Source organism: Canis lupus, chromosome X (genome assembly GCF_003254725.2).
Source record: "Canis lupus dingo isolate Sandy chromosome X, ASM325472v2, whole genome shotgun sequence".
In the NCBI taxonomy this organism is placed as follows: domain Eukaryota; kingdom Metazoa; phylum Chordata; class Mammalia; order Carnivora; family Canidae; genus Canis; species Canis lupus.
The window spans coordinates 33864464-33891407 of NC_064281.1; the positions used below are offsets into that span (position 1 = coordinate 33864464).

Consider the following 26944-nt stretch of genomic DNA (forward strand, 5'->3'; position numbering starts at 1 on the left):
CAAGTGAGAGCATATGTGGCCCTGGGCGAGAGGCAATAAAGGCCCTCAGGAAGCATGGCAGCTGGAATGAAGAGCATCCCTCCTTTTGCACACACCGGACTGTCCTCACACACCCTTCTACCCATGAGGCCTCCTTGTGCCTCTTCCCTCTCCTCCCACCTGCCTGCCTCTCCGGTATCTCCTGGCTCAGGTGCTGACTCCATAGCTCTTGTGCCCCAGCTCTGGCCCCCACTTTCTTGTGGGAGCTGCCCCATCCCGTGGCAGATGGGGTGGGGGCAGGCCTTCCCTCCCAGGGCCCCCGGGAGCAGCCAAGCCCGTGGAGGGGTTGCACTGGGGCTCCTTCCAGCCAACTGTGCGCTCCGAGGGAACGGGAGATTCCTTTACACCAGGCTTGCTCCAATCGCAGCCAGTCCCGCTAATTGATTCATGTTATTTTATTTTCTGTACCGGTGGTTAGGGCCTCCAGCAATTTTATGCAAATTTATGAACCTTATGCAAATGAGGGCATCCCTAGACTAATTGCACACAGAATGGAAGCTTTGTGGGTACCTCCCCCATTCAAGTGTGCCCTGACTCCTTCTCATCCCTTAAATTACTCCCAAACTCCCCCATGCCCCCAAGCCCCCAAGATCAGCAGCCTCACCCCCCCCCCCGCTACCAGCCTTTCCACCTGCAGGCTTCTCAGTGGCCATTTTGCAATGTCTGAGGGACCCCATCAGCTCTGCGTGCTGGGGCTGCTGGCTGCTGGGGTCCCAGCAGACCCTAGCCCTGGGGGACACTCCTTTCAGCTTGTTTTTATTTTATGCCATTTGAATCCCACTCAGCTTTCTTCCAATCCTCCCAGGACAGGTAAGACCAGCCTACTGCCGCCTAGAACCTGCCAAAGGCTCATGGAACTGGCTGGATGTGGCTCCTTTGGGTGACAGCAGGGCTGGGTGTGGCCCTCCTATTTCCAGGGGCCCCTGTCCCCAGTCTTAGGCTCGTCCTTGGTCCGAGCATGCTGACAACTAATCCTCAGGGAGGTGCCGTCTTAGGTGGGGTTCCCTAGGAGCAGCGCCTGAGACAGGAATTGAGAAGCAAGTGATTTGTCGAGGGAGGCCGGGCTCCCGGGAGAAGCCCACGAGGGAAGCAGGTTAGGGTAAGGGAAAAGCTGAGCAGGTATGGGTTCCGCTGGAGTCTTGACTCAGCAGGGAACTGTGGAGTTACCCACTCTGAGGCAAGAGAGTGGGTTTGTGTATCCGCCCCCACTTTGCGCCCCTAGACAGGCACTGCCTGCCAATAGCCCTAGGAGACAGGGCTGGTAATCTGCCCAGCATTGGGAGTAAGAAGGCTCCCTTCCGAGTGGGTGTCAGGCAACACCTAGCAGCTGGGGGATGGGTGGCCAGCCCAGGTAGGGGACCAACAGCATTTCCTACAGGCACTAAGTGAAACGCCGGATCACAACCACTGAGACCAAGGCCTTTACATTTCTTTTATTTGTTTGTTTAACCTAATTTAATTTTAACATCCCTGTAAAGCAAACATTGAAATCATACCCACTTTATAAATATGCTAGTGCTCAGGGCAGGTTGCCACCTGCTCTGACATCATATCACCAGCGAAACCTCCTGGACAGAGAAGAGATTTAAATTTGGACTGACTTCCTTGGGAGCCTGTCCTGCCTGGCAATGGGCCAGGACTTTTGTCTCCAGCCACTTAGATGTCCAAGGTCAGGATGCGCCACTTCAGGACTCTAATTTACCTAGCTTTTCTCAAGAGCCTTTTTCCCCTTATTCTCTGTTTTGTATGGCTTCTTTTGACAAATGCTTTCAGAGAACGTGTGTGCATGTGCATGTGTGTGCGTGTGTCTATGCACGTGCACACGTGCCGGGATGCAGGCACTGGAGTCATAGAGGACAGGAAGCAGAGCCAAAGCTTTCCTGTCTTCTTAAACCTTTGTTCCTGCCGCTTCCTCTCCCTGCCTCCGTCCTGTTCCCCGCTTTAGTCCCATTTTGGCCTCCTCTCCCCACCTTCACCTCCTCTTCCCTTCCCCTCCCTTCCCTTCTCTCGCACCTGCACCTCGGCTTTCTTCCCTTGCCTCTGTCTCTGCCCCATCACCGCCCTCTCCCTTATCTCCTCCCCCTTCCTACTCCCTTCCTTCCTTGCCACCCCCCCTCACCCTCAACCTGAGCCCCCAGACAAGCCAAGGTCTGTCCTTGGCTGGAGCAGTGCCTCCTCCCTGGCCCTCTGGCGTGGGGGAAGCAGGAAGGCAGCGGGAAGGACTCCGGGTTGCAGAAGCCCCAGCCGACCTGCAGGTGGTACCTGGATCCACCTCCAGCAGTGTGTTGGTCTCACTCAGGGGAAGGTGCAGAGGAGGAGCTGGGTGGAAGAGAAGGGGGGCTGGACGGGATCAATTTATCTTGACTCAGGGAGCAGCCCGGTAGCCAGGCAGCCCTGGCCAGAGAACGGCTAAGCAAGGAACGCACTGAGCGGATCCTCCTCGGAACCGTGTGGCTGCAAGAAGATAAAAGTAAACTGTGATGACAGTCGTCATGCATCAGCCCCATACTCGCTGCCCTTTGGCTCTTTGTATGGACCAAAAGGTCATGGTTGACCTGCCTTTCCCCTGAGAGGTGCTCTCCATGCAGACCAACTGGCCAAGGAGCATAAACATTATCAGAGCCAACATTTGCAGGAGCTCTTACCATGTGTGGTGTCGTGCTAAATTGCCCCATTTGACAGACGAGGAAACAGAGGCACAGTGCAGTTAAGTCACACAGCTGGGAAGCTGCAGAGCCAGGGTTCAAACGCGGGAAGTCTGGCTCCAGGGTCTGGGCCGTTAACCACTATACTGACAGCTTTGTAAACCTCACTAGTGTTTTTGCTCTTCGGGATGCCCCAGAGGCTCAGAGAATGGAAGAGAGAACAATCCAGAACTCCTTTCTCCAGACAGCAGCCAGGAAGGCAGTCCCACTTCTCTGGGGCAGGTGGCCACAAAGCTGGAAGTTTCTTTCTACCCTTACCCTGCATCCATGGGCGGTATGTCTGCAAGTTCCTGTGTCTCTGGTCCTGTCTGGTGATTCTGACCCAAACTCAAACCATGGGAAATCTATCTCCTCAAGAGCAGGAAAAAAAAAATCTGCATTTTCTTCTCCTCTGGGGGTTTGCCCTGGGAGCCACCCTGGGCCATTGCATGTGCCTTATACACTCTTCCATCCCAGCAGGTGGTACTCGCCACTTGTTGCACTAGTGCCTAGGGGACTGGACAACCGGAGTCACAAAGGGCACCGGTTTGCTAAAAAAGGAAAGAAGCACATCACCAGGTGCCCTAAGTAGTCCACTATGAATGGGGCTAAGAATCGACACCTTCCAAAATCCCTTAAAATTTAGGTATCTGTGCTGAGGGCGGTCATTTGTTGAGGCCCTTCCTCCATTCCAGGCTCTTTACAAATGTCTTTGCACGTCTACAAACCAAGCATCGTTACCCCCTACTTTAGAGATAAGAAAACTGAGATTTGCAGAGGGTGAGTACCCTCCTGGCCTGGGGTCCTGCAGCGGGTCCTGCACCTGATCCCCACCCCTGTGCCTTCCCCACGTGGTGCCCCCCTGCTGGGGTCAGACGGAGGAGAGCTGTGAGGTCTGCCTGCCAATGCTCCCCACTCCACTTTGCCCTCAGCCCTCCTCCCCACCCTCCCCCCTCCTTCTCCTGTTCCTTCTCCTTCCTTTCTTTTTCCCATTTCCCACTTGCAGGCCTACCAGCCTCCCCATCTCAAGTCCGAAGGGAGAGCAACTGGGGCGGCAGAAGGCATGGCTCCCTTCCTTTCCCTGCACGGTCATCTCCGGTCCTGACTCCCGACTCAATTACAGTTACTCCGGTTGTAAAAGAATTAAAATCTAAAGCTGGAGGTATCACTAGGCTGAGGACAGGGCCAGACGTGCCTGGGAGCGTGTGTGTGAGTGCGTGTGCACGCCTGTGCCAGGGAGGTGCTTGTGGGAATGTGAAGGAGAGTGCATCTGGGGGTGGGGGTGGGGGTGGTGCCCCCACATTCAGCAGTGTCTGTAATGGGGAGCCGAGTTGCTTTTAGCAGAGCAGGAAAGGAGGTTTCAAGCGAGCTCAGTCGGCCCTCGGTTGTCCCGGCAGCTGGAGCCAGACAGCTGGGCAGCCGAGGGCTGGGTGCACCCCAGCTTCACAGGCCCCACCCTGCAGCTGCCTGCAGGCCTGAGAAGCAAGAATCTGGGTGGCCTTCCCGGTGGAGGTGTGTCGTGTCCGCCTGGAGTGTCAGGAGGGGTCTGGCTGACAAAGAAGCCTGGGACTGGGGAACCTCATGGCCCTTCTGGGTAGCAGGAGGGAGAGGGAAGCCGTTTTGACCAAGGAATCGTGAGGGAGGGCAGACTTCCCCACGGCTCTCCAGGGCAGGGCCGCTGCCTCCTGTTGGTGAGACCTCAGGAAAGAAGGAGGGGAGGGCCCGGGAGGGGTGCTAGGGAGACAAGAAGGGCCAGTTACATGGGAAATGAAGGCTTTGGCTAGGACCTCCCAGCCGGTCGCCTCAGCACGAAGCTGAGGGAGAAAGGAGGGCCGGCTGTCATGTCCTGGGAAGACCCAGATTGCATAAGCGCTTAGTGCCGAAGGCCTGGGGAGCCCTCTCTGTGTGGTCCAGTGCCCCACCCCCACACCCCTGTCCCTGCCAAACAGGCCGGACCTCACGGCCTTCTCATTATGAGGGCTGCCATTGACTGTGGAGGCAAGGGGGAGGGGTTCTCTCTCTCTCTCTCTCTCTCTGTCTCACTGGGGTGCTGAGAAACCAGGGCCAGGGGCACATCGGGCTCTTTGAGAGCCCAGGTCGGTGCTAAGAACAAATGGCTTCTGATGGGTAACTGGCCAGCAAGCAGCAGCAAACCGACTCTCTCAGATGCAGTCTTGGGGATTGCAGGCACTTGCTGGCAGGGAGGCGTAGACAGAGGCCTAATTCCGGCGCCGTGTCCCTCAATGTCCTCATCTGTGCTCTACTGTGGCCCAAGCACTGGAGTTATTAGGGCAAGTATAATAATAAGGTGACTAGGCGGCCTCCGCACGTCCTGTTGCCAGAAAAACAAAAGTCCCATCTGTGTGTGAGATTTCCAATCATTCCCTGGGAATTGGAGCCGCTCTGGAGCTCCTCACGTGGGGGTGGGGTGGGAAGGGGGGCTCCTGGCGGAAGTTCCAGCTGAGACTTCGGTCCGCTCACTTCTGACCTGTGTAAGCATGCTTTGCTAGAAGGAAAACTTTTGCTGCCCTGTTCAGAATGTTCTTTCAGGTAGATCCTTCCCAATCCCCATTTACAGGAACAATTAGGGGCGAGTCTTAGAGTCCAGCGGTCCCTGCATCCTACCCCCCTCAGCTGGCACAGTGTCCCTCCTACAAGGCCAGAGTCAGCCTCACCAGGGCCCACCTCCTGGAGGGCCCTTCGGACTCCAGCTTCTGAGCAGATTTATAATGAGATTCAAACGAGATTGAGGTTATCCGGGGTGAATGAGCCAGCTCCTTGCCCCTTGTTTCTCTGGAGAGAGCTGTAGCTCTCCCCCTAGCACTGTAGATCTCAAGCTTCTTCCAGAATTGTCTCTGAAAGTGGAGTTTGGTAGGATGGAGTGGATACAGGCCAGGGTAGGGGGGCAGTGGGATTTGCCCTTGCTGTCCACGTAAGCCCCAGGTTTGCCGTTCCTCAGAGAGATGAGGATAAGGACAAGGGGCTTCAGAAGCTGATCTGAGCACCTATGTGCCCTTTCGATCTTCAGGAGGCTTCCGGAGAGGGATCACCACTGCTGTGCATAGGCGCATACCCGGGGTACAAACCCCAGGCCCGTTCCAGCCACCGTTTGGGGAACTGAACTCAGCACAGTGGAAGGATAAGCTTCATTGCCTCTTCTGGCTTGAGAATCTGGGTTAGTTTTCAGCTACCTCTTTTCTTTTGCCACCCGGAGCATTAGCACATCTCCAGGCACCCCTAAGCAACAGAATGCAGTCCAGTGGGGGGGGGGGTGGGCAACCACTCAGAACTGCCCTAGCCAGGACTAAAAGCCTCGTGCTTTCTGCCCTGTGGCTGGCCACACTTCCTGCGTAGCCGGGCAGGCCAGGCCAGGCAGCCAGACTCAGACTTGGGCTGACCTGCTTGCAGCACTCCAGAACTCTGGCCCCCAGTCTGCGGGATTCCAGCGAGGTGCCATTTCCATATTCTCTGGCAATAACTAATTAGCGATTATAAAGCTCTTTGAAATATGAAGTGCTGCATGATAATATCTGTAATGAGCCTGATTCTTTCCCTCTTCCGTGGGGGGGGGGTGGAGTGGGGGGAATAGGTTTTACACCCATTAAGGGGGAGTTGTGCTGCAAAGCAGCTTCCCTTCCCCGAGGGGCATCAGAGTCCGGGGCTGAGGGAGGGGTACCGGGGAAGGGGCATGAGAAAGCAGCCCACTTTGACGCCTGCCCTTCTCGAATATTCTACCCCTGCCCCCATCAGCTGCTTACCAGCTTCTCACTTACCCTCCCCTGGGTGGGAGCAGGAGGGGGTACTGAGGATGATGGATGGAAAGGGGAGAAGAGAAAGGTGGAGTTAGGGTGAGCAGAAAGAGCGGGGCTCGTGGTCTCCTTAATGTGATTTAGAATTTCATATTAATATATCACCTCAGAAAAAAATTAATGAGAAACGTGAAGAAAATAGGATAATGAATATGATAATATATGGGGAGTGCTTTGGGCTTCTTGGAACAAAGGTGCAAGGAATTATTGCTGTGATTTTCTCACGGTGCATATATATTTTTATTAAACTCTAAAAAAAATGCCAGTAGATTCACTTCTTTGCAAGGTATTAACGCCCCGCAGAGGAGTCGTTCTTCAATTAGTTTCCTGAGCCTCGGCCCACCTCTTGGCTGTTTTTTCGTCACTCTTCTGGAGACTTCCAGCTTAAGGGACAGAGGGAGTAGATTAGAACGCTCCTCGGCTTGGCCCAGAGTGTCTAGCGCACACGTGCCTGGGGAGAGGGCCTTCTGAGCAACCCGGGGCTCAGGAGGGACAGCAGGGAGTTTCATGCAGACCAGGACTAGAAGTCAGGGCCTGGCCAGATGACCACTCGAGGTGGCCAGCAGGAAAGGAGAGCATACTCAGGTTCATTCTTCTGGCCAGCCAAGGGTCTACTCAGGCCAGACTTCTTGTTGATGATTTAAACATAATTGAATGTAAATTCCCAGTTGGAAGGGAACTTTGTGGGGCTGTCTTGCCAAGGGGCCGCAGAGGCCAGAAGGAAGCCGAGAACCACATCTCTTTCTATTTCTCACTGCCTGGTACCAGTAGTCCTCAGACCATGATCTCTGGACAGCAGCATAGTGTCACTGGGATTGTGTTGGACATGCACATCCCCATGGCCCTATCCCAAACCCACTGAATCAGAAACTGTGGGGATGGGGCCAAGCAATCTGTTTTAACAGGTCTTCTTACACGCTCAAATTGGAGGACCCTTGTGCTGGAATGAGTATTCCACAGGAAGCTACGGATTATCCTGTCCCGGGGACACAAAGGTGGGGTGGGGGTGGGGCTACCCTTGCAGAAACACAGGACTAAAGTACAAAAGCTAAGTAGGTGATGGGAAGGTCTAGGATACTGGGTGTCACCGGCTGGGTGTTCCAGAAAGCAGGCTTTGGGATGGAGTTTAGCATGTGGAAGGTTTACTAGGCCCGGCCCTCAGCAGCTGAGCTGTCTCTGAAGAGCCTGAGAGCTGAGAGCAGAAGGAGGAGGGACAGTCTAGGGATAGCACTCTCTGCAGCTGGGCTGTGGGTCCCTCCCCAAAAAGGGATCTGCAAGCACTACCACCTTGGACTATACCATTTTAGTTGCCATAGTTAAACAGAGAACGAGAGTGAACCCCCATCCTCACTCCCACCCCACATGAGGGCACAGACCTCTCTCTCTCTCTCTCTCTCTCTCTCTCTCTCTCTCTCTCTCTCGCTTCTGTCTGCCCACTTCACATACCTTGTACCAGGCCAGTGTCCAACAGAGAAGCTGCTGAGGAATGTGAGGGCTTGGGTCCCGCTCCTACTTCTGCCCCTCATCAGCTGGCTGACCTTGGCCAAATTTCTCTCTGCCTCCCTGAGCCCATTTCTCAGTAGGAATTGCTATCAGCCTTCGATGTAGCTGTTCATAAAGGACCTGGGAACCTGAAGATGCTTTCATTCATTCAGTAAATATCTATTGAGAGCCAGCTATATGTTAGGCTAGGAACACCCTTCCTGCCTTCATGACCATGAGAGGCTGATGATGGGGGAGGTCAGAAGTCCAGTAAACACACAAAGAATTAACTAAGAATTGTGGTGTTACAAAGGAACAAAAGAGGAGATCAAAGAAGATACAAAGGGACAAAATTTAGATGGGAGAGGTCTCCTTCCAGGTGTGACATTAAGCTGAGGAATGAAGGATGTAGAATCTTCCTGAGGTGGAGTTGGGGCAACGGGGAAGGCATTCTGAGTAAAAGAAATAGCAGATGCAAAAGGTTTGAGGCAGGAAAGGGCTTGGCTCCTTAAGGATCCATGGTGAGGATGGTGGGAGTTGGGTGCAGCGCCCTGAGGGACGTGCTAAGCAGTTTGGATTCTGTGCACAGTGAAGTCAGAAGCCACTGGAAAGTTTTAAGTAGGACAGTGACAGAGATTACTCTGGCTGCGGGTCGTTGGGGGCAAGAGTGAGTAGTGCTAGGGACTGTGGCTCTGTCCTGGTGAGAGATGATGGTGGCTGGGATCAACCAGGGGTATCACGAGGGGGATAGCTGAGGACAGATTCCAGACTTTGCAGCAGAGCTGATAGGACTTGATAGCTGGTTGGAAGTAAGCAGCTTCGGTTCCTTGTTACTGGCTTGAACAACTCAGTAGAGGGAGGTGCAGTTCACGAAAGTGGCCGCGGGATGCTAGCGGAAGAACAGAGAGGAGCAGTGCTGGGTAAAGCTCAGTTCCCCGACCTGTTGGCTAAATGCCTATTAAAGTGAACCAGGGAGGTCCTGACCCATCTTAGGGTCCATTGTGAAGAATCTAGGAAGCAAAGAATTGGAATTGGAGGGATCTCCCTAAGGCACAGGGAGAAGAAAAAGGATAAGGAGGAGGAGGAGGAAAAGAAGAATGAAGCAAGGCAGATGGTGTAGCAAATCAACAAGAGCTGATATCCATCTAGTACTTGACATGGGCCACGTGCTATTCTAAGCATTTTATGCGTATTATCTTATTTATTCCCGCAGGTGTTCTACAGAGCACCGAAAATTGTTACCCTTCTTTTACATACAAGCAAGAGCTGGACCGGAGAGGTTACATAACTTGTGCTGGGTCACACGTCCGGGAAGGGGTGCGGCAGCCTGGCTTTGACTCAGGCAGCACAGATCTGGAGCCCAAGCCCCCACACATGATGCCTCCATGCCTGTCATAACGGCGGCTGATGGTAAACAGCCATCTACCAGGAGAGCGGTATCACGCACCCTTCTCGTAAGCCTCATTTCATCAGTGTGGAACCTGATGCCTCAGAGGTTCAACAACTTGCCCAAGGTCACTTAACTAGAAAACAGCTGAACCGGACTTCAAACACAAGTTTGTCTGGCTGCAGGGGCCCTGCTGTAACCACCACACTGCACCTTTCCCCCAGAGACATTCAGTCTGTCTTCAAGAATGCAGAGATAAAATCAGGTTGCTCTGTTTTATCTCAGTGGCCAGATTTTATGCCTATGTTAGTGACAGCGACGTACCAAATATCTCCCCTGTCATCATATTCCTCGCTAGGGTCTCAGATTCTCCTTGGAGCTCCAGTGTTCATTCCTCGTCCATCTCTCCATTCCTCGGTGTGGCCAGCCCTGAGCCAGCATTTCTTTGAGACTCAGCCATGTGCATAGTTCTGCTCTAGGTTCTTTGGTTCAAAGTGAATGTAACACTGTGTCCCCAACCTTGGGAGTTTTGCAGTCTAGCTGGGAGAAAGTTAAGGATGATGTACGTTGCTCTTTCTGGTAGCCCAAGCACCTTCCCATGTTTTTACCAGGGACCCTTCCCAGGCTTAGTGTGGTCCTTTCACAGATGAAGGCAATTCTGCCGACAGCCACATGAGCTTGGAAGAGGATCCTAAGGCCCAGAAAGGATCACAGTCTGGCTGACACCTTAACTGTAGCCTTACAGAATTCAACAGAGGCCCCACTTGAGCTGTGCTCAGACTTCCGCCCCACAGAAATGGTGGGGACTCACATGGTGGCAAACCACTATGAGTGTGGTCATTTGTTATGCAGCACAGGAAACCCATTCTGATGGCCACAGTATAGCCCACCTCACACTCTTCCTCCACAACGTGACCTTGGTATTCATCCCATCAAGAGGTGGAGTCTAATTCTCCTGACCTGGAGTCCAGATGGGCTCATGACTTCTTTGACCATAGAAGACAGTGGAAGTGACACAGATTTCCAAGGCTATGTTGTGAAAGGCCACGCAGCTTCCACCATGCCCCTGGATCACTTGCACTTGCAGCCCTGACCTGCTATGTAGGTGGCCTGATGACTCCGAGGCTGCCATGCTGGGGCACTCTGTGTGGGCTCGCCCACCGGCTGTCCAAATCTTCAGGTGAGCCCAGCCCAGACTCTAGACGTGTGACAGAGCAAACCTGCAGATGATCCCACCCTCCAGCCACTGAGTCACTCCCAGACTGCTAGCTCTTTCCAGTGGATTTTCTAAATATCATGGGAGAGAGACAAGCCATCCCCACTGTGTCCTAAACAAATTCCTGGCACACAGAATACATGAACATAATAAAATGGTTTCTGTTTTACATTACTAAATTTGGGAAAGTTTGTTATGTAGCAATAGTAATCAGAAAACATGGCCAAACTCCAAATCCAGGGGGTGAGGAAATAAACTCTGCCTACTGCAATGTGAAATCCTGCAGATTCACACAGTGAAGGGCACAAATGTATGATTTTAGTCGAGCAAGGACCAGAAGATTGGGAACAATACCACAGTCTACCATAAAGCTTTCGATCTGGTTATGTTAAGGATATAACATAAGGCCCAGATAGGGCTGTTGTTTTACCCATAATCACACAGCCTCAGCGTCAACATTTGAGACTCAGCCCTGGCGGGCACCCAGGATTGTCCCTCTCTGTGCATTTGCAGCACCCCAAGCCGGAACTTGTTGAACAAACTTGACCTGAGAATGACCTTCCCAGTGAAAGAGGAACCCAATGAATGCAGACCCTGAACTATTTCCTTAGCTTTTAAAGGCCCGGGGCTGGTACCTGTTGTAAATGGCTGCACAGTATCGATGTTTATTGGACTTGGTATCCTATGAGTCTGTTTTGTGGCTGCGCCCCCATGATGGGTCACCAATTTTTTTTTAAAGATTATAAATGTAACATGCAAAAATCATATTTGTTACATTTATACATATTTATATCATGCATTTGCAGTATAGAGAGGCACTCAGAGGATATATTATTTATAAGCATTGCTGCGCGGCTCAGGTTGGTTAGAGAGGCTCAGAGTGAGAGTGTGTTTGTAAAGTGCTCCAGGGTCCTCTGGGATGAGGGCAGCTATGTAAGCGCGAGTCATTATCATTAAACTAAACTGCCTTCCTCCGATTACTGACAGCACCGAAGAGCTTCTCCCGCCTCCCCTGCCCCTGCGCACGGCCTGGTAATGCTGGGATAATATAAAGATAATATTACCGTAATAAGTGCTTTGCAGCATTTATGCCTTTATTAGCAGAAGCCATATTGTAAGGAAGGGAGAGGCCCGCAGAAGTGCCAAGGGGTTGGTGCCCAGGGTGGAACACTCAGGGGGGACGAGCAGAAGTCTGGGTCCAAGCTAAATGTGGGGGCAATGTAGCATGAGGCCAAATTCTCCCTCCCCAGCCCCCCCTGCAGTGCTTATTTCCAATTTCAGTTGGTTTCTGAAAATGCTATTGAGTCCAGCTGGGTCTGGGGTTGGGTGGGGTGTAATTGATAATGGGCACAGGGTGGGGGGTAGCAGCTCCTGGAGCCGTAGATCCAGGGGTGCCCCACCTCATTTTAGGGGGCCTCCAAACCCAGGGGAGGCCCCAGATTGATTGCAGAGGCCCTCACTTTGATTGGCACGTAACAGAGACGGCCGCAAAAGCCATGGGCTTCCCTGAATGGCTTCGTTGGTTGCCCCCATGACACTATGAGAGAACGTACAAAGAAGAAGGAGCTTCAAAATAGTTCTTATATTTTACAAAGGGTCCCTTTCCCCTCAGTGTGCCAGGTGCGTCAGACTCAGTTTAGGTTGTGTTGCATGTATCCTTCTGCATACACTTGCCACGGGGAGGTATGAGACATTTGTGGAAACACATCTCAAGGCCTTTAGACGTCCCATTGTTACGTCCACAGCCTCAATGGACCCTTCTCAAACAGCTCCATGAAGCTCTTCTTATCTGTCAGCTCCATTTTATTAGACATGGACACTGAGGTCCAGGAGCATAGTGGACCCCCAGAGAGTGGACCAAGGTGGTATGTCGGGAAGAATCAGAACCGAAATTCAGGCCCTTAGGCCCCAGGTCAGGGACCCATTCCTGCACTATGCCTGTCCCGCCCGGGATGGATTCGTACAATGGAAAGGACCCCACCTTCCAGCCTTGCTTGGGAGGAGACAAAATCAGAAGGGAGAAAGCCAGTGCGCTGGACATCTATTGCTGTGTAACAGAACATCCCGAACCTAGAGGTGTAACCCAGCTTCGATCGATCGTTGTGGGGTGACAGGGCTCAGCAAGGCAGCTCCCCACTGGGACTGCTCCTGTGGTTGCAGTCACATGGCCGGAGGTGGGGACATCTCAAAGCCTTCTTCTCTCTGGTGCGTGGGCTGGGAGGACTCCCGACAACTCGGGGCAGCACAGCTGGGCTCCGGGTCTCTCTGTGTGGGCTGCCCATGTCGTCTGTCCAGCGTGGCAGCCTCGGAACAGCCGGATTGCTTCCATGGCAGCTTGGGGCTCCCGAGTGGCCGTCCCGTGAGCGAGGGCCAGATGGAAGGTGTATCGGCTTTTATCATCTTGCCTCGGAAATCACACAGCATCACTTTTTGTTATTCTTGTAATTATTTGCTCGAAGTGAGTCCCGAAAGCCGGCCCACATTTGCAGGGTGGAGGGCTGGGCTCCTACCTCGTCATGGGGGCCCATCACAGAACTTGATGGCATGTTTTGAAGGCACCACGGCTTTGCTCAGACCACTTCTCCTGGACAGCCCTTGCGGGAGCCCAAGTAGGCTCAGGCAGGGGCTAACCACCGCTCCTGACCTTTCGTCTCCTCTGCCCCTTTAACTGGCTGAACTGCCCTCGAGCCTGCAGGCCTGGTGAGGTGCCTCGGGCACCGACTGATGGCACCATGCTCAGGTGCTAATGACGCCAGAAGGCCGCAGGCAGGCCAGGAGCCCAGGGGTGACCCACGTCCTGGGGAGGGAGTCACAGGTCCTCACCTCCCACCCCGCCCCAGTCAAAAGCCCCAGTAATAGGGCCTCCGCGGGAGCTGCTGGCAAGGGTGGCAGCCCAAGTGACAGCCCCTGGGCCTGAGCTGCTGAGAAGGTGTGTTTGCCTTTTGGCTGAGACGCTTTAAAACCCCAGCGGCTTGGTTTCATTTTGAACCTGACAGATAAAAGACCGACTTTGACTGAGAATATTAACTTTCTGGCTCCCGCCCAAGAAAGCTGAACAGATGAGGAAATAATATAAAATAAAAGGCGTCTGCAAACACTGATTGTCGGCTGCTTTCCATAAAATACGCCCACTGTTATGTGTAACACTCTCGGAGCCTTTCATTGCTCGGCTCCCTCCCTCTCTTTCGCTCCTGGTGCCGAAGGAACTGCCTTCTCTTATTTAGAAAAAAAAGACAGACAGGAAGAGAGGAAAGGGTGCGAGTGCTGAAAACCGCCCCCAGCTCCCCTCCAGGAGGGCTAAGCAGGTGCACCCACAGACTAAGGCTTCTTCTAGCTCCCCAGTGAGGATGGTGGGGGAGGCTCCAGGGGCCACCCCAGGGGAACCTGGCTCCGGAGTCCTGGGGAGAAGGCTGGCCCTCTGGGCCAGCTCCTCCCCTGTCCCCTGCTCGCAGCAGCCTTCAGATGCCAGAGGAACAATGGTGACGTCTCCTCCAGGCAGTGCAGAAGGGCCTGGAAAGGTCTCCCGTAGCCCCTGGCGACTGGCTCAGGGAGGCAGTGGGCGAGATAGGAGGGAAGCTGGGAGCAGGGGCTGTTGGAAGTGCTCAGCTTGGGCCTCTCTACTCCCCACAGCCCCTGCTCTTCCTGGGGCTGCCCCTAAATGGGGGCAGGACTGAGGGGGTGGGGGTACCACACTTGTCACGCCTTGGCTTGCACCCTAAGAAACACAGGGTGGCTCGTCTATTAGTTGGCTCTGGCTGCTGTAACGATGGACCACAGAAGGTGGCATCCACAACAGGAATGTCCCGCCTCGTGGTTCTGGAGGCTGGAAGTCGGAGATCAAAATGTCCCCAGGGTTGGTTCCTTCTGAGGGTGGGAGGGCCATGAGAGAGGGATCTGTTCCAGGCCTTTCCCCTTGGCTCTTAGATGGCCGTCTTCTCTCTGTGTCCTCACACGATCTTCCCTCCGTGGATCTGTTGCCCAACTTCCTCTTCTTATAAGGACACCAGTCCTACAGGACTAGAACCCACCCAGAGGACCTCACGTTAACTTCATCACCTCAGTAAAGACTCTGTCTCCAAATGTCACATTCTGGGGTGCTGGGAATCAGGGCTCCAATGTATGAATTTGGAGGGGACACAGCTGAGCTCTTTAGCCTAAGAATTGAAATAACAGTAGGTGCATACCCCCAGCTATGTTTCCCAGCAGCTGCCTTGGGTGCTCCTGCTGTTGCGTCCTCCTTCCTTGCCTGGGCCACAGGAAGTCCTGAGCTTACGAGGAGGCAGTCAAGGGGACTCCTTGAGAAGCAGAACACTTGAGGGCATGGACTCCCTGCCCCGCCACTCTGGCCACTGCACAGCTGGCCTGGTTCGTGACGGAAAGCCTCTGGGCTGTCTAGATAGACAAGATCAGTAAGGGACACTGAAGAAGCAGAAGGTGGCCACTGGCCCCGAACACCTTCCATGCCTGGTCTGAGCAGGAGACAGAAACCGAAACTGCCACCAACATCATCTGGGATACTGGGCACGCTGCCATAGTGCTCTGTGCCTAATTTTCTTATCTAGAAAATGAAGAAAAAGAAATGTAGCCATTTGCCATTGAGTGGGTCCAGTCTACCAAAGTCTGACTGGGCTCGTGATGTCAAGCCATCCAGCAGGCCGGCTGAGGTGGGCCACTTCTTGCACAGACCCCAGGAGAAAAGGTCAGAGGCTCCCAGGAAGTCAAAGCAGTGGCCCTCTGCTCACCTTACCCACAGTGGGCACGTCCTCTCAATTCTCTGGCACTGAGAGGTCTGAGGCAGTTACAAGACCTCTGAGTTGGCCTTCAAGCAAACAGAATACAGGGGAAATATAATTGTTCCTGGGGAAGTGTTTCTCAAACTCTTTTTTATTGCAACACTAAGAAATTCTTATAACCCCTAACACACACACACACACACACACACACACACACACACACGTGGACATGCACATGCACACATACCCTATACCTTCAAATTATGTTCAGAACTGTCCCAGCAGCCTCCCAGCTGGTCTTCCTGCTCTTTCCCATCCCCCCCTGCTCAATAATTTCTCAACCCAGCAGGGAGAACGAGCCCTTAAAAGGCTAAGTCACATTACTCCCTTGGCTTAACACCCTCTCACAGTACATCTCAGGGCAAAAACTCAAGTCTTCCCAGGGACCAACAAAGCCCTCTGAGTCTGGCCCCCATGACCTCTGTCCTCACCTCCTCTCCTTCCCCCCTGCTCCCTGTGTTCCAGCCACACAGCTCCTCCTTCCTCATCAGACAGGCCAGGGCCCTCTTGTCTGTACCTTGGTGCCAGCTTCTGAAAAGGCTGTGGGCGGTGGGAGGGGCTCCATACCTCTCTTTTCAGGAGCCCAGGGGAGAGTGAGAGTCCCTTCAGTACAAGGCTCCCTGTGCCCACCTCTACGCCGACCACAAGATGCCAAAAGGGGCCAGCACTCACTCCTTGCAACTTGATCAAAAATCAATTGGCCATGCTACCATGAGTTTATTTCCAGACGCTCTATTCTGTTTCACTGATCTATGTCTGTCCCTCTGCCAATACCACTGCATCATGATTATTGGAGCTATGGAGCAAGTCTGAGAATCGAGAACTATGATTTCTCTATTCTTCATTTTTTTTCAAATTTGTTTTAGCTCTTCTAGTTCCTTTGTCTTTTTATATAAATTTTAGAGCCAGCTTGTTTATATGTATACAAATCCTCCTGGGGTTTTGATTGGTGCTGTATTAAATCTATAAATCATTTTAGTGAGGAATTGACATATTTATTATGGTGAACTTTAACAATGCATGACCATGGTACATCACTCCATTTCTCCAACTCCTTTAGATCTCTTTGATTTCCTTCATCACTACTTGGTATTTTTCAGCAAATAGGTCCTGTACATGTCTTGTAATATTTATGCCTAAATAGCTCATTCTTTTGGAGTGATTATAAATTGTATTCCTTTTTAAAATTGTGGTTTACAGTGGAACATTGTTAGTACACAGACTTATAGTTTCATTTCGTATGTCGAACTGATATCTGCAACCTTTCTAAACTTATAGTTCCAGGAGATTTTGTTTTATTTTGTAGATTCCTTGGGATTTTCTGTGTAGACAATCACATTGCCTGCAAATAGAGAGGATTGTATTTTTTCCTTTCCAATATATATGCTTTTATTTCTTCTTCTTGCCTTATTGCACTGCCTAATCCACTGGTGTTGAACTGGTGGAGTAATTATGGACATCCTTGCCTTGTTTCTGATCACAGGGAGAAAGAATTCTGTTTTGCATCGTTAAGTATGATATTAACTGCAGGGTTTTTGTAGATGCCCCTCTGTCAGGTCAAGGAAAAGCCCTTCTAATTCTAGTTTGCTGAGAGTTTTTATTACAAATGGATATTGAATTTTATCAAGTGCTTTTTCTGCATCAGTTGATAGGATCTTTGGTTTCTTTCTTCTTTGGACTTGTCAACATTGTGAATTATATTTATCCATGTTTGAATATTGCACTTCTGAGGAAAATCCCATTTGGTTGTGTTATGCTTTTATGTATTGATGGATTCAATTTGCTAATATTTCCTTAAGGATTTGTATGTCCATGTTCATGAGAGATATTAGGGTCTAGTTCTTTATTCTTGTGCTCTCTTTGTCTGGCTTTAGAATCAGAGGGTCATGTAAAATGAGTTGGGGAGCATGCCATGCTCTGCTATTCTTAGGAAGATTTTTTATAGAATTGATGTTATTTCTTCTTTAAATGTTTGGTAGAATTTACCACCTGGGCCTAGAGATTTATTTTTTGGAAGGTTTTTAACTACATCTTTAATTTCTTTCATGGTTAAAGGATGATTGAGGTTCTCTATTTCTTCTTGGGTGAGTTTTGCTAGTTTATGATTTGCAAGAAATTGGTCCATTCCTTCTCATATGCACAGAGTTGTTCGTATTATTCTCTTATCCTTTTAATGTTTCCAGGGTCTGTAATTATATTCTCTTCCTCCTTCCTGATATTGGTAATTGATGTTTTCTCTCTCTTTTTGTCAGCTTTGCTAGAGATTTACCAATTGTATCAATCTTTTCAAAGAACTAGTTCTTGGTTTCATTGATTTTGCCTATTGCTTATTTGTTTTCTGTTTCATTGATCTCTGTTCTTTATTATTTCCTTCCTTATGCTTGATTTGGATTGATGCTGTTCTTCTTTTTCTAATTTCTTAAAATGAAAGCCATTGGTTGTTTGAGAGCTTTCTTTTTCTAATGTATGCATTGAATGCTATAAATTTCCCTCTGGGCACAGCCATGGATACATCACACAAATTTTAATATGTTGCATTTTTATTTTTGTGCAGTTCAAAATATATTGAAGTTACTATGGATATTTCTTCCTTGATTCAAGGATTATTTAGAAGTATGTGACTAACTCTCCCAGTATTTGGAGCTTTCCCTGTTACTTTTGTATTATTGATTTTTATTTTAATCCCATTATGGTCTGAGAACATACTTTGTATAATTTCAATTCTTTTAAATTTGTTAGGGTTTGTAAAATATTGTCTATCTTACTGAATGTTTCATGTTCACTTGGAAAAACTGTGCTCTCCTGTTGTTGGGTAGAGTATTCTATAACTGTCAATTAGATCCAGTTGGTTGGCATCATTGTTCAGTTTTATATGCTTGCTGATTTTCTGCCTACGAGTTCTATCTAATACTGTGAAGCAGGTGTTGAAAAGTTTCTGCCTATAATTGTGGATTTGTCTCTTTCTCTTTTCAGTTCTGTCAGTTTTTGCTTCGTGTGGTAGAAAGTCTTTTGTTAGGTGCATGCATTTTTAGCACTGTTATGTCTTATTGGTGAATTGATCCTTTCATAGTTATGTAATGTCCCTTTTGATCCTTGGTAATTTTCTTAGCTCTGAGATTTCTTTGTCTGCTATTAATAGAGCCACTCTAGTTTTCTTTTGATAGGTATTTGCATGGTGCATCTTTTTTTTTTGTCCTTTCACTTTTAACCTACCTGTATCATTATATTTGATATGAGTTTCTTGTAGATAGCACATATTTGGGTCATGTTTTTCTTTTATCAATCCATTCAGATCATTTTTCATTTAACTGATGTGTTTAGGCCATTTATATTAATGTAATTATTGATGTTTGGATTAATTCTATCATTTTATTATTCAGTTCCTCTTTCTTCTGGTTTTTGTTCTTCTATTTCCCTTTTCTTGCCCAATTTTGGGTTATTTGAACATTTTTTCTAAGTACAGCTTATATTTTGAGAAACATACAGAAACGTTGCAGTGATAATACAGAATTCTCATATAGCCCTCACCTAGTTTTCTCTAATGTTAAGTTTACATTACTATGATATGTTTGTCAAAATTATGAACCCAGTAATTGCTACATAATTATTAATTGAACTCCAGACTTTATTTGTATTTCATTTTATTTATATTTCTACTCATCTCATTTTCCTGTTCTGAGATTTAGTCCAAGGTACCATAGTGTATTCACTCATAATGTTATTTGAACATATTCGACTTTAGTTTATCTAGTGTGATTTATACTATATCTCATATGGTTATTTTAGTGGTTGCTCTAGGTATTAGAAAATATATACTTAATGTTCCATCATCAACTTAGAATCAATATTTTGCGACTTCAATTGGAACATACACAATCTACCATTATTTATGGTCCTGTAATCTTCCCCTTTTGTATTATATTTTTCTTATGTATTACATCTACATGTACTAAGCCCTCTAGAAGATGCTGTTATTTTTGCCTTCAATGGCCAAATGTATTTTAAATATCTCAAAATTGAAGAATGATCTATTACATTTACTCAGATGTTTACCATTTCTGTTGCTCTCCCCATATTTCTGATATTCCAAGTTTCCTTCTGTTATTATTTCCCTCCTGTTTGAAGAACTTCGTTTAGCAGTTCTTTCCAAGCTGATCTGCTGGTGACAAAGTCTCTTAATTTGCCATCATCTGAGTATACCTTTATTTCACCTTCATTTATTCATGAAATTTATTTTTTACTCAATTTAAAATTTTGTGGACAGTTCTATTTTAACATTTTAAAAATACTGTGCTGGGGGCTTCTGGGTGGCTCAGTTGGTTAAACATCTCAGGTCATAATCTCAGGCTGGTGAGATGGAGCCCTGCATTAAGCACTATGCTCAGCACAGAGTCTGCTTGAGATTCTCTCTCTCCATCTCCCCCTGCCCCTCCCCCTGCTCTCTCTCGCTCTCTCTCTCTCAAATAAGTAAATAGATCTTTAAAAATGCAGTACCACTTCCTTTTGGACTCCATGATTTCTGTCAACTGTTTGCAGTCACTGAAATTGTTGTTTCCCTGTAGGTAATGCATTGTTTTTCCTCTGGCAGCTTTCAAGAATTTTTATTCTTTTGTAGTTTTCACCAATTTGTGATGTGTCTGGTCATGGCTTTCTTTGAGTTTATCCTATTTGGTGTTCACTCAGCTTCTTGAAGACATAGGTTTATGTCCTATGGCCAAACTTGGGAAGCTTTTGGCTATGATTTCTTCAAATATTTTTTTGGCATTGTACTCTTTTTCCTCTCCTCTTGGTCTCATAAACATAAATGTTAGACCACACTGGTCCCTGAGCCTCTATTCATTTTTTTTCAGTATTTTTTCTGTCTGTTACTCAGACTGGATAGTTTCTATTGATCTATCTTCATATTCAGACTCTTCCCCCACCCTACCTCTACTCTAGCCTATTCTTAGTAGAATAGCCCAAATGATCCACTGAAAACCCAAGTTGGAGCAAGTCCCTCCTCTGCTCAGAACCCTCTGTCTCACTCAGGATCAAGGTCTGAGTCTTACCATCGCCCACAGGGACATAGACGATCTGGCCTTACTACCTCACCAGTACCATCTTGCTCTAGTGCCCCTTGCTCATTTGGTTTTAGCCACATTGGCCTCTTTGCTGTTCCTCTAATACTTCAGTCTGTTCCTGCTTTACAGCTGTTGTACTGGCTGGTCTTGCTTCCTGAGGCTGTCTTCCTACCTCTTCATAGAGCTGACTTCCTCACCTCTGTAAGTCTTCACTCAACTGTCTTCTTTTCAGTGAGGCCTTCCGTGACCACCCTATCTAAAATGGCAGCCCCACTTTTGCCTTTCCTCACTTCAGTTTTTCCCTATCACGTTATTTAACACAATATGTAATTTATTTATTCATTAATCATCCAGAATGTGAACTCCAAGACGGCAGGGTCTTTTGGTCTTGTTTCCTCCCATGTGCCCACGGCCTGACACACATATTAGATATTTGATAAATAAATGTTGAAAGAATGAACAAAAGTACTAGCTGGGTCTGCTTCCACTGTAGCCTATAGAAGGCAGAGAAGTTTTTGCTTCTTACTGAGTGTTTCCAAGTATGGACACTGAAAAGTTCCTGAATATTTGCACGAGCAGATTCAGTGTCATTGATGGCGTAGGATCTTTTAAAAGAAATCAATGGTTTAGGCACCTGCTGTTACCACATCCTCCTAGAACTGAGTATCAGAAATGCCAAGAGCGTGAGGTTCTGCACAGATTGACTCGTCGCAAGGTGTTGGAAACAGGTACCGAATTAGAAACTGAGAGCTTTGTACTTGGATTGATTCACAGGTTTCATCTTTTCAACTTCCCAAGTGCCGTTGCTGCTGCTAGTTTCTGAAATATCTTGTGAACCGTCGGCCTAGCTTCTGCTGGTGTGCACACGTGCGCCCACGGGCACGCTCCCGTGGGCCCCTACACCGGGTGCTGTTCCGGCACGACCCATTCCCCATCCCAGCCGAAGTCTGGAGTGCTCAGATGATTGTCCAAAGAGGCTTTTTGCTGGGACAGAGTTTCTCAAGCTCCCTGGTTCCCAAGGAAATGAGGTGTGTCTGATGGTGTCCCCAGTCCCCTCCCACATCTGTCAGCACAAGGGTATATGGCAGATAATAGGATTTCACTGTATTGTGGTGGCTTAAACAGGCATGAGAAGATGGTGATTTCAAACCTGTGTAAGTTGTAGATACCCAAGTGGTTGTGGCTTCTCCTCCGTGTGATTGTCAAGGGAGGTGAAAGTTCCAAGGGACCCTTAGGCTTACACCTGGCCCTCCCCTGCTTCCTTCCCTTCCACAGCATGAGATTGGGCTTATACCCCTTTTAGAACTTCCCCCCTTTCCATCATGTCCTGCATCCCTTGGAATCCAGCCCCTCATGGGCTTTCAAGTTCTATGAAGGAAACCATCTGCTGGACTTGTTGCACAGAATGGTTATTTGAGGTGCTTTGTTTGTGTGTCTATGTTAGGTGAACTGCAGATATTCTTTTTTTTTAACTGCAGATATTCTTTAAAAAAAAAGATTTATTTATTTGTTTGTTTGTTTGTTTGTTTACTTACTTACTTCTTTATTTGAGAGAGAGAGAGCATGAGTGGGAGAAACAGAAAGAAGGAGAGATAATCTCAAGCAGACTGCATGCTGAGCACAGAGCCCGACATAGGGCTCGGTCTCACGACCCCAGGATCGTGACCTGAGCTGAAACCAGAAGTCAGATGCTTAGCCGACCGAGCCACCTAGGTTCCCCTGAGCTACACATTCTTGTAGGAGTAGAACCTAGGACAAATGAGAGCCTTCTCCTGTAAAATATACCTAGGCTCACAGATACGTGTCGTTTTATGGATGCCAGACACTCCAGAGAGCCCAGGGCAAGAATACCACACTTACCATGTCAGCGACTTATTGATTTTTGTCAGCTTTGCAGATATATAATTAACATACCAAATGCACCTATTCTAACTTTATGTCCTGAAGAGTTTTGACAAATGCATACAGCTATGTAACCACTACTGCAACAAGATAAAGAAAATTTCCATCTCGCTAGAAAATTCCCTGTGCTTCTTTCCAGTCAAAACATCTTCCCATCAAGATAATCACTATTACAACCTCTATCACCATAGAGTTTTGCCTGTTCTAGGACTTTGTGTAAATAGAATTCTAAAATACACGCTCTTCTATATCTGGCTTCTTTCGCTCATCAGGTTTTTGAGATTCATCCATGTTGTTGCCCATATCTATAGTTTGTTCCTTTTAATTGCGGAAAGATATAAATATACCACAATTGGTTTATTGATTCACCTGTTGATGGACATTTGGGTTATTTCAGTTCAGCTGCTCTGAACATTCAAATACCAGTCTTTGGACTCTTTTCTCTTGGGTAAATAAATACCCAGGCATGGAATTATAGGCATATGTTTAACTTTTTAAGAAATTACCCAACTTGGCCAAAGGTTGCTTTTTTTTTTAAACCATTTTATATCCCCATTAGTAGTGTAGAAGAGTTCCAGCTGCTTTTTGTATGTCAAAAGAAGGTTCTAGGGAAAAGGCAATGATTAGTCTCTTGGGGCCAAATGCAGTGGTGGAATTTTAGGTATTAGAGGGGAGCATTTCAAGTTTGGGGAGTGTCTCAGAGCCCTACCGCTCACATTATTGCCTTCCAGTTGGTATCCTGCTTCCTGCAGGAATATACGGCCTGATACACTTGTGCACAACAAGAAGGGAGCCAGGGAAAAAGGAAGTGGCTGGGAGATCAAGTAGGGCAGGGCAGGATGGAAAGAGCTCTGGACTGGTCATAATGGAAAGACCTAAGTTCAAATCCAGTTCTGCCATGGACCTGCCGGTGATTTGACCCTTACCCTATGTTTTTTAGTGTTCTCTTCTGGGGAATGGCAATCATAGGAACCACCCTACCTGGTTCACAGGGTTACATGGAGGCTGAACCGGGACAGAGGGACTGTGTGTGCAAGGACTTTACTAACGGCAGGGATTGTGGTAGCGTTGACGGCAGCAGGACAACAGCCGGGAGTCTCAGAATTCTGGAGCCCTGGAGTTCAGGCAGAGAGAAAGAGATGCAGGATGTGGCTGTATGCAGCACCACTGCCTGGGCAGGGCCAAAGTCTTACGTAGAAGAATGTCCTGCCCTGCTCCCCACCTAAAGCCTTGGAAGGGGACAGGGCATTAACACAGGCAATAGAAACTGGGAGACCTGGGTCCGAGCCTCTGCTGTATTAACAGCCAGCAGGGTAAATCCTTTTAACCTAGCTGCACTTGAATTTTCTCACTGGCAAAATGGAGGTGATAATGCCTTCCCTGTGACACCTCTCCAGAAGCTGAAAGAACCCTGGGAGGTAGAATTTGTCGTGTGGACAGGGGATGGCTGGGGCCAGGGCTGGAGCTGTCAAAGGAGCAGAGAGAGAGACCCACACTCAAATCCTGCTGAAGCCCCCATCCCTTTGCTTAGCACCTCTCAGGCCCCTATGTTAGGACAGCGCTAGAATTCCATGAGTCAAAAGCTGTGGATCAAGTGCCAGGCCCGGGCTTGAGCCGAGTGAAGTTTCCCAGTAAATGAGGCAGTAGCAGCAGAGTAAGGTAAAAACTACATCTGCCACCCACTGCTCGCTAGCCACGGGAGCTGGAGATTGCCTACCTCAGGTGAGATCCCAGGGAAACACTCTGAGATGGAGATGGAGATGTGAGTGCAAGAGGTTTGTTGAGGGGTGCCTTTGGGGAGGTAAAGGAGGCAGAACTGGGCCAAGGGAGACCTCAGGTCACGCCCCCACTCCAGGGTGGGGGTGGGGGGTTGGAAGAGCCGGGGTGGCCCTGCAGAGTTGTCCTGAAGAATTGAGGCAAGAGGGGCTCTATCCTCCCATATAACCCTGTCCTTGAATGTGGGCTGCATGCCAGGAAGAGAACATGACCTTGGGTCAGTTTCTGGAAGGGGAGGGTGTTAAATAACGTACGCCTTCAATATATACAATTTCTATTTTTAAAAAAAACTTTACTATGAACTCTGCTTTGCACACTCCCAGCAGCAGGGGAAATGAGAGCCCCCATCCTGAAGGGACAGCTGGGCAGTACACCACAGCATCCACAATGCCTCTCGGTGCCTCAGTTTCCTTATCTGTAAAATGGGGATAATAATAATAATAGTGCCTACCTCGCAGGGTTAACATGTGGATTAAAGGAGTCAGTATGTGCGAAGTCCTTAAAATGGTGGCCGGTACAGGTTATTCGTAGTCCCAGCATCGTAGAAAACATTCCATAAATCCTTCTTTATCAAGTGAATGCATAGATGGATAAGCCCTTCCAACCCTGTCCATAATAAAAGACAAACGTCATGTCTGCCCTTTTGGGAGGAAGCAAGCCAGTAGCCAGGTGACAGTGCATTTGGCTGGAAAATCGAGGATTCGGTATATTTTAAACCACGGGACCCGTGCTCACAGGAAATGTGAAATCTCCCTTTCGAAACCTTTGCCGCCCCTGAGGGTCTGGCATCTCCTGTGTGGGCACTGCCAGAGACCTTTACCCTCAGTGTGCTGAGCTGCGGTATGGGGATTTGACAGCTGAAGACAGCTCAGCAGGGTGCAGGAAAGCAGACAGTTAATGTGCTTTGACAATACAAAGGGTTATATAAACGACCCAGTTTCTGTAATTTTGCTGTAACTGTCATGGGAATTGCTATAGACAGATACGGAGAAGGCCCTGTTTATGCACTTAAACTTTAAAAGGTTTAACCACTAAACACACAGTTTCTTTCTCTTCCCCTCCCCTCCTGACAATCCTGCATTTAAATGGTACCGGAGCCGGGGTGCGGGGAGCAGGCGCGGGGGGGGGGGGGGGTGGCGGTTGAAATACTGGGCTGCCTTTATCTGCCCAGGTCCTGGACCAGAGCCCCACTTTCTGACTCCTGGGCCAACCGCCTGCCCCAGCCAGCCTCCTGGGGGAGATTTCCTTACCTGCTCCCGGCAACCAGATGCAGAGAGGGGGAGGGATGGCAGGAACGGAATTGCACCCGCTCTGAGCTCCCGGCTTTTGCCCAATTTAAATCTGGTTCCCGTCCCAGTGTTCAAAGCACGTCTCTGTTTGATTCTTGCCATCTCATCTTAGAAGACTTTTCCCAAGGTGGGGGTGGGGATAGTTCTAAAGCCAGAGAGGCAGGAGGCGGGAGGGTTTATGCAGGCAGATACCACAGGCTTCCAAGCTAAGTGCCTTAGCAGGGAGAGCTCCTGGCTGCTGCTGACATTTCTCAGACAGGAGATCAATAAGTGGGTAGAGCTTGAAAAGCAAATCATGCTTCTACCTGCCCTGGGGAACCCTCAGCAACTGTCATGGCAGAGGAGGCATCCCAGAGGAGGCCAGGAAAGACAGGGGGACGCACATAGCCTTGATACAGCCGAGATGGGGGGCAGGGACATTGGGACTGCCCAAGGAGATGAAAGGGGCAAATGCTACGACCACCCCCCCACCTTCCCACGCACCCCCTCTTGCTTCACAGATCTTGCTGAGTGTGTGAAGATTCCTGACTTCTGCCTCCCAGGGACAACCAGACCCTCGGAGGTGGGTTGTGCAGCTGATGTGGCTTTTCCAGGCCCAATGAGCCTGGCCCGAGCACGGAAGGCTGTACCGGGCGGGAGACCCCGTATGCGCAGTTGGGTCCCTCGGAGAGACCGAAGCCTAATTCCCTGCCCCGCCGGCACCCGCGAGGACTTTAAAGATTGCTCCACGCGACGTGCAAAGAAACTTTCTATAGCACATTTGAGCTTTCTCAAGAGCCCGGCGTGCCTTTGTAGGTGTGTACGTGTCCGCGGGAGCACGCGTGCACACGGGAAGCCCTGGGAGTAAGTATCGAACCTGGTTCTGATCCGGTCAGCTTGGTCCACTCCAATGCTTTCAACAATCCGTTTGGGCAATTGAGTCTTTTTTTGCTTTAGATAGTTACTCTTTCCATTCCGCTCTCCCTCCCTTGATCCTCTCCAGGACGGCCTCTGGGTAAGCAGTGGGAGTGCCTCATCCTTCAGGCCAGTGTGGCTGGGCGTCCCTCTGGTGTCACCGGTCCCCTCTCTGGGCCCTTCCGGTCTCCACGGCAGTAGATACTCCTAGCGGTGGCCAGTGCCGAAGTCAGTAGTTAAGGGATCTTGCTGTGCCCTCTCCCAGGGTTCTGTGATCCTCCCTGCTGACTCAGGCTGCTGCTGAAGACCCCCTCCCCCCCACACCGAGACATGGCCATGAACCCTGTTTGGTCTCCCATTCAGGTGGCCCAATCATTGTCTCGACTCTCAGATCATTTACACTCCAGGGTGAGCTCTTCAGCTAGTGTCTTGCCAACATCTGCGTTCACCCAGGGCCTGTAGCCATCTCTGGGATTTCTCATGTGCCAAAGAGGGCTGAGGAAATGTCGGGAATGCTAACTCAGGCTTGCTCTCTACTTACACAGTGGCTGCCCTATGTTACTGCAGGTGAGTTGTGCTGGGGGAGGGGGTGTCTTCCTGGAGTCCTGGTAGG

General features: G+C 49.3%; 1 long non-coding RNA gene across 2 annotated transcripts; it reads right to left on the reverse strand.

Moving 5' to 3' along the window:
- Positions 1-1457: 1457 nt before the first annotated feature.
- LOC112655199 (uncharacterized) lies at positions 1458-26838 on the reverse strand. 2 transcript variants are annotated; one of them, XR_003133583.3, is made up of 3 exons: positions 25399-26827; positions 24600-24754; positions 1458-2493 (listed from the first exon to the last, which is right to left on the reverse strand). It is a non-coding gene; the product is annotated as an uncharacterized LOC112655199 (long non-coding RNA). The 2 variants fall into 2 exon arrangements; XR_003133582.3 differs by lacking the exon at positions 1458-2493 and adding an exon at positions 6566-6915 and having other exon boundaries at positions 25399-26838.
- Between the last annotated feature and the right edge of the window lie 106 nt (positions 26839-26944).